An 8,403-nucleotide genomic window follows, 5' to 3' on the forward strand; every position below is an offset into this window, starting at 1 on the left:
AAGTAGTGACCACTAAATTATGACCACGAAGTAGTTATGAGGAGAGCACGTGGCTAAGAGGAAGCCAGTGGTTAAAATTAAACAATTATGAAGTAGCCACAGCATTAGATTCAGGGAACGGTTATTGCTTAATTCAAGAAGAGTTATGGGTAAATGCATGTAAAGTGTAGAGGCTAGAGAACTTTGTAACTTCTATGTGTATTTACAACAATATCTGGAACAAATGGCTGTTAAGTACAGGAAGAGGTTCCAGTAAATTTGTGGACTGAGGAAAGACAATATACACAGTCATTACTGTCGGCAGTAAACTTGAATGCAGGTTCTTTTGCTTGGTCTAGAGTGATTCGCAGAGAAAAAAGTTGTAATGATGGTGAACTTAATTTTTTTCTCTTTGTTTTTCAATCTTGCCAGTAAGGAGAGAAGTGAAGGCAAAAACAAAACAACGATATATCGCTGATGAGGAACTACTATGTTTGGGTGATATAGTAATAATAATGATGAGCGTATGGCATTGGTTGCCGGGAGACCGCTCGCGGGGTGAACCGGGCTGCCGCTCCACAAGTTCTTTCGAGTGAAAGAAGATGAAATGATTATGAAAGACACACAACACCCAGTCATCTCGAGGCAGAAAAATTGCCTGACCCTGCCGGGAATTGAACCCGGGACCCCGCGCGCGGTAAGCGAGAGCGCTACCGCAAGACCACGAGCCGCTAATTTTCTGTAAGATGGTTCAATATAATAAGAAACTGCTCTGTGTGGATCGAGAGACTGTTGTCTGTGCAAGACGTTGTGGGGCGGTGGGTGGAAAATTTCTATATATTGTTGTTGCCATTCTCAACACAGGCTCTCTAACTACAATGTTGGCAATCAGAAAGTGATTAACAAAAACGTGATGCCTGTAAATAAAGTTCACTGTGCCCACACAATGGAAAGCATATGAATTCTGTATATCGTGAGTAGGCTGCTTCCATATAACGTGACTGACGTTTACTAAAGAACAGTACGAGGGGGTAACCAATAAAAAAGCAGAATTATTTTTTGAAAGCTATATATTTTCAAATCGTTTACAAAACAACCTTATTGCCTTCAAAATACTCTCCATTACAACTGATACATTTCCCCCACGGGTGCTTCCACTGTTCGAAACATTTTTTGTTGTCATCTATAGAAATGGCTGAAAGCTCCTCCCTCGTTTTTTCTTGACTTCGTCAGTGTAGTGTAATCGGTGTCTTTCCGTGCCCATTTTTATGCGCGGAAATAGAAAAAAGTCGCACGGAGCCAGGTGAGGCGAGTAAGATGCGTGGGTCAGCGGAACCATATCACTTTCAGCCAAAACCTGAGACGGATGGCTGTGTGTATAGGTGCGTTGTCGTGATGGAAGAACCAGTCTCCTGTCTCTCACAAATCGGGTATTTTTTTAAGAACGCGGAGCTCCAAGATAACCCACTAATCTCTGACAGTTTATCAATTATCTGTCGACGATCTATGAGCACAAGCTCTCTAATTTTTTCAATGTTTTCATCGATTCTGGAGTTGATGGACGTCCAGAATGAGGTTTGCATCAATCGACAAGGCGCCATTTTTAGATCGAGCAAACCACTCGTAAACTTGAGTTTCTCCAATAGAGTTATCTTGTTAAGTTGTTCTCGACATTAAAACAGGTTCAGCAGCATTTTTACCGAGTAGAAAACAAAATTTCACAGCTGCGCGCTGTTCACTTAAACTTGTCGTCATAAAAAAGCTAGACAAGAACAAAACAGTGTTAACAAAAACAGTCACTGCAGATGAAAGGCACAAGCCCGGTGAACACAGGCGGAACTGAACTGGCATTGAGCTGCGCCACACGCGCCTCGCGGCACGAATGTGTACTACACAAGCTCCGCCCACGGCAATGTTATTCCCGTTTTTTGGGTACCCCCTCGTTTAAGCATATATCGGCCGTGAGAGTATAAGGTGCTGAAAAGCTTGATTGTTGTAGTACATGAGAGAATCACGGGACCAGAGAAAGAAGAGGGTCATGCTAAAGTATGGGTGCCAGATTAGGTCAGTGTTCTAGGCTTCTAGGACAACTAAAGGTGAAAGAAGAGGGTCAAGCTAAAGTATGGGTGGCAGATTAGGTCAGTGTTCTAGGCTTCTAGGACAACTAAAGGTAAATGTCGTGTGACTAGGGCCTCCCGTCGGGTAGACCGTTCGCCAGGTGCAAGTCTTTCGAATTGACGCCACTTCGACGACTTGGGCGTTGATGGGGACGAAATGATGATTAGGACAACACAACACCCAGTCTCTGAGGGGAGAAAATCTCAGACCCACCCGGCGATCGAACCCGGGCCCTTAGGACTGACATTCCGTCGCGCTGACCACTCATTTATCTAGGACAACTGAGATAGGAACAGCTCCTGCGGTGAGCCAAGAGTATGTGATGTAGATGATAATGTTTTCTGATGATGCAGTGGGAATTATTTGAGTACAAATTGATGAGATGGGTAATTGAAGGGGAGGCAGAAGGCCATAAGAGTAAGTGAGTAACACGGAGGTTTATAGAAAGTACTTGGTATTAGTTGGCTGGTACCTGCATTTTATTATTGCAGGACCAGAGAAGCAACACATTCTTGTTTACCGTTCCATGCTTAATGCTCTTCTGGGGTTAGTTTCTGTCACACTCTTGCAGACATTATATCAAAAAAGGATAAAATATGCATTAGGTACAGGCCAGAGAGCTAAAATTAATCAGAGAAGGATAGCATTCTACCGCGGCAGTCCACAGGTTTTTTTTTTTTTTTTTTTTTTTTTTTGGTGGATGTCGCCTATTTTGACAGTATTAGCAGCGAAATAAAAGAATAAATCACCATTCTGCATGCACTGGAGGTGAAGAATCGATTTCTGTAACATAAATCACTGCACTGGCAAAGAAGGAAGGCGCACTATCAGTTTTTATAACTTTTTTGTGTTGCTGACCGAAGATACATGTAACATTACATCTAGCAGTTTCGTTAAATAATGAGGTATGGGTCCGCCCCCGCCCTGCCCCCTCCCCCCCCCCCCCCACTTTGGAGGGGGGATGGGGGACAGAGAGTAATAGAACGGGTCGCTGGCTTTCATTGAAATCTTTGCATTTCGTATTACAACAGACATCCGAAGAACAAATATTACTAGCGTCAGATCCTCCTTCCATTAACCAAGTTAGGAAGCTGCCGCATCGGTAAATAAATGTGTGTCCAGGGCCTCCCGTCGGGTAGATCGTTCGCCAGGTGCAAGTCTTTCGATTTCACGTCACTTCGGCGACGTGCGCTTCGATGGGGATGAAATGATGATGATTAGGACAACACAACGCTCAGTCCCAGGGCAGAGAAAAATCTCCGAGCTAGCCGGGAATCGAATCAGGGACCTTAGTATTGACAGTCTGTGACGCTGACCACTTTTTTTTTTTTAATTTTTAGTCTCATTTTGTTCGCTTCCGTTCATTGCATTTGCTCGGGGCGGATGTCGCAAGACACCCGTTTTAGTTCGTTGTTGATCCATTAACTCAGTTGCTTTAGTACAGAGGGCAGCTAACCCTCTGACCGAACACGCTGAGCTACTGTGCCGGCTTACCTTCACTTAGTTTTTTATTACAGAGACCCTGAGGAAATCTGAGAATCAAACCAAACACGCAGAGGTTTAGTTGCTTACCAAGCATTTACCAATCACCAATGACAATAAACCACTGGACAATGTGACTACCACTTCTTTACAGCGCTGACTTCAATAGCAGATTGTTAATCATAGTCACTGTGACGGTCCACACGATTTCAGCCAAGCTTCCGAAACCAGTCGAAAGGTAGTACGTAGGCTGGAAGCTGAGTACTAGTGCATGTTCAGTGGAAGCAGTCAATTGGATTTAAAATAAAGTAATCCAAATTCTTCCATTGCCATAGATAAATGGAAGATTCGCAGTGGGGACAAGAGATCCCACGGTAGGGATTTACCGAGTGCCTTCTCCTTCGAAAGTATGCGATTCTAATAAGGAAAAAGATTCAAATTTAATCAATCTTGTGTGTCTTCCTCTATTCTTATCAGCAATGTTAGTTCTAAACCAAAGAGCGTAAACATCAAGTTGATAATCTGGCACTACAGTTTAGCAGCACCAGTTTGAATAACGAGGAAGATTGTAATGTGTTTTTTTATTTAGCCAACAATAGCTTGAAGAGTGTAAAACTAAGGAGACACCTGAAAAAAAAAACATCCAAATCGTATGAATGAAACCCTCGAATTTTTACAGCGTAATTAGCAACAACTAAAACGAAATTTCAGATTCCTCAAAAACCAGGTATTAGCTTCTACGAAAGCGCTACGAGCATTCAAGATTTATCGTACTTAATTGCAATATGCAAATCAGCGCCCATTGTTTGTGAGAAATTACTTCTTCCCACAACCGTCGAAATACACGAAGAAAGGTTTGGCACGAGTCTGAAATCGATACCACTCTCAGATGATACCGTGATCGTCATAGTAATGCTATAACGTGACATGAAAAAGTAATTACTACCACATCTTCATGATAGCCGAAAATTCCCCCTGCGACTTCATGACAGTACTGATACCGGAAATCTTCCCCAGCTTCTTGTTTTTGTTCGCTAGTGTTACGAACGCGAAATACACGAGGACGGTCTATTTTGTAAATCTCTGAAAGGGGGACCGTAGGCGAAGATAGTTTCTTTTCTGTAAATTATTTTTTTGCTGACAACAATCTGTGATGGACAAATTGTGTTGTTACATGCAGCGATGCGGTAGCAGAGTATACTGGAACTGAAAAGGGGTTCAAGGAAGAGTGCGCCATTTCTACTTCTGTAAAATGCACACATTTCACGGTACACAAGGATGCATTGTCTTATAAAATAGTACGAACGGAATTAATGAAGTGCTGAACGATGCAGTCAGTGTAGCAAATTTTGTGAAAGCTCGAGCTTTAAACAGTAGGCCATTTTCCGTCTTTGTGAGGAGATGGGTTCTAATCATGATCGCTTACATCGCACGCGAAAGTACGTTGGTTGTCTCGTGATACAATTCTTCGTCGCGTTGTGGATCTGAAGGATGATGTTCGTCTTTTCTTGTTGAACAGCTGAACCGAGAAACTGAATGATCTTAACGTATCACTTCAAGATAGAAATACTAATACATTTCTAAACGATAAAGTGATTACGTTTAAGAGAAGACTTGGATTTTTGAAAACACAGATGGAGAATAGTAACTGCGAGATATTTTCTCTGAATTCGTGAAGAGGAAAGGATTTGCATCTAGGCAAAATTTGCATCTAGGCAAAACTTTCGTCAACAATTCAAGGACAGATTTCCAGAACCTTCATTTGACTAAGATTGGATCCACAACCCGTCAGATCCTACACCATTAACCACACTTAACACAATAGAATATGAGGAGTTAACAAAACTCTCAAGTAATAAAACATTCAAAATACTAACGCAAATTCTTTACAGACGAATGGAAAAACTGGTAGAAGCCGACGTCGGCGAAGATCAGTTTGGATTCCGCAGAAATGTTGGAACACGTGAGGCAATACTGACCCTACGACTTAACTTAGAAAATAGATTAAGGAAAGGCAAACCTACATTTCTAGCATTTGTAGACTTAGAGAAAGCTTTTGACAATGTTGACTGGAATACTCTCTTTCAAAATCTAAAGGTGGCAGGGGTAAAATACAGGGAGCGAAAGACTATTTACAATTTGTACAGAAACCAGATGGCAGTTATAAGAGTCGAGGGGCATGAAATGGAAGCAGCGGTTGGGAAGGGAGTGAGACACGGTTGTAGCTTCTCCCCGATGTTATTCAATCTGTATATTGAGCAAGGAGTAAAGGAAACAAAAGAAAAATTCGGAGTAGGTATTAAAGTCCCTGAAGAAGAAATAAAAACGTTGAGGTTCGCCGATGACATTGTAATTCTATCAGAGACAGCAAAGGACTTGGAAGAGCAGTTGAACGGAATGGACAGTGTCTTGAAAGGAGGATATAAGATGAACATCAACAAAAGCGAAACGAGGATAATGGAATGTAGTCGAATTAAGTCGGGTGATGCTGAGGGAATTAGGTTAGGAAATGACACACTTAAAGTAGTAAAGGAGTTTTGCTATTTGGGGAGCAAAATAACTGATTATGGTCGAAGTAGAGAGGATATAAAATGTAGACTGGCAATGGCAAGGAAAGCGTTTCTGAAGAAGAGAAATTTGTTAACATCGAGTATCGATTTAAGTGTCAGGAAGTCGTTTCTGAAAGTATTTGTATGCAGTGTAGCCATGTATGGAAGTGAAACATGGACGATAAATAGTTTGGACAAGAAGAGAATAGAAGCTTTCGAAATGTGGTGCTACAGAAGAATGTTGAAGATTAGATGGGTATATCACGTAACTAATGAGGAGGTACTGAATAGAATTGAGGAGGAGTTTGTGGCACAACTTGACAAGAAGAAGGGACCGGTTGGTAGGACATGTTCTGAGGCATGAAGGGATCACAAATTTAGCATTGGAGGGCAGCGTGGAGGGTAAAAATCGTAGAGGGAGACCAAGAGATGAATACACTAAGCAGATTCAGTAGGATGTAGGCTGCAGTAGGTACTGGGAGATGAAGAAGCTTGCACAGGATAGAGTAGCATGGAGAGCTGCATCAAACCAATCTCAGGACTGAAGACAACAACAAAAACAATACAACATTTGGAAATAAACTTATAGGAAAGTTTCTTAAAAACTTCTAAATGCAGATTCGGAATGATGAAGGACAGTGGACACGTTATTACTCTTCCCATTAGCTTACATGTGTGAGTCAACATTTTTCGCAATGGTATTTAGACGAAATACGGGCCTCGAATGCGCCTGAACAGGATCTGCGAGTTCCTGTTTCAGAGATACACCAAAACTGGTTTTGCTTTCTTCACAAATTCACGTATGCACATCACAGTAAACGTGCAAATTTCAGAAACATCCCGAATTTTCATCGAGTGCATTTCTGCTCTTATTTCCTTTTTGGATGATCAGTTTGAATATAAGAGTGTTTTAATTGGCATTTAAAAGTTGACTGTTCTATCGTCATTTGTACGTCGTAATATTTCACATAATAAAACATTTTAAATAAATTAGAAGCAATGTAGACGGAAAAAGCTAAGCTTTAACTAACAAATTTGTAAAAAAAAAAATGCAGTGAAATGAAGACTTTGTTCAGATCTAATAACACACACAGTCGTGGTTATTAATAAACTAGAGGTAACCGTTACGTTTCATCACCTTTGAATAACCCTAATGTGTGATACTTAAAAAAAAATGTTTGATATGTTTGAAGGGCAGTCTATAATTTTTATTATTATTGTTATTGTTGTAACTGTTAGTTGCAAAAATTAGAGGATGTAAGTGGACTATTTTTGTGCCAAGGACGAGAAGTGCTGAGGTGGATAGAAAAGTAGGAAGGGGAGGGCAAAATAATTTACGTTTCAGAAGGAAAGCACGACGGAAAAAGTTTGAGAACTTCCGGTTGAGCAGACTAGTCTCAGGATATTGAAATCTGTACTGCCCTTAGCGAGTAGTCTACAGTTATATGCAGGTATAGTTATATGCAGGCATAGAAGCACGTAGAATGACGTGAAAAATCATAATACACCCAGCGAACTTACGTTTGGAGATATCGGATCTTGCCGCGTGACACAAACTGCGAACTCACACAACGGCCGCCCCGCCCGAGTCTTCGTCAGCGGCACTCTGCGCATGCGCGGTGCGGTTCTCCTCTTCGATGCTGATTCCTGCTACTGCGCGGCGCGAGGCGACAGCAGCGGCAAGCGTTTTTCCGCGGCGACGCGGCGGATCGCGGAACAGGCGTTCCCATCTGGAAGCGGCGGAAGATAGCAGTAGCCAATGACGGACCGCCGCTGAGGTACGCGCCGTGCATTTGATTAACTGTACCGTGAATCTACAAGAAGAAAGAAAAAGTTGGGTCAAGACACAGCAATTCTTTACTTTCTTTACGACGTACTCCTTCACACATTTCATTATTCGTGTTTCCTTATTTTACCATAAACAGATTTGATGATTAACGTTCATGATTGTTCACTATCTCATTTAGAAAACCGATCGCCCCAGTGTTGAGTGGTACTTAAGATAGGTAAATAAAGTAGTAAAATCAATGTGAAGTGAAGTAGAAATTAGAAAATAAATGAAAAACTTAGTTTAGTTTAGAAGAATTACACACTGGCAATCTGCGGACAGAGCAGCAGTGGCAACGTCCGGTGCTTGCAAGTCAGCACGTTCAAGAGAAGCCATCGCCCTCCCCACATAAGCGGACACTGTCGAGTCAGCCGTCAGGGCATCGCCAGACCGGCTCACGTGTTTCTCAATTATCACATGTGATCATAGGCCCTCGCATACATTCCA

General features: G+C 41.9%; 1 protein-coding gene across 1 annotated transcript in view; it reads right to left on the reverse strand.

Moving 5' to 3' along the window:
* The window catches only part of LOC126425084 (uncharacterized), an 87,281-nt gene extending 79,434 nt beyond the window's left edge, over positions 1–7,847 (reverse strand). The window contains exon 1 of the mRNA XM_050087998.1: positions 7,650–7,847. The gene's annotated coding sequence lies outside the window, so the exon portion shown is untranslated. The remainder of the gene's footprint in view (positions 1–7,649) is intronic.
* Between the last annotated feature and the right edge of the window lie 556 nt (positions 7,848–8,403).

The sequence above is a fragment of the Schistocerca serialis genome, chromosome 10 (genome assembly GCF_023864345.2).
Source record: "Schistocerca serialis cubense isolate TAMUIC-IGC-003099 chromosome 10, iqSchSeri2.2, whole genome shotgun sequence".
In the NCBI taxonomy this organism is placed as follows: Eukaryota; Metazoa; Arthropoda; class Insecta; order Orthoptera; family Acrididae; genus Schistocerca; species Schistocerca serialis.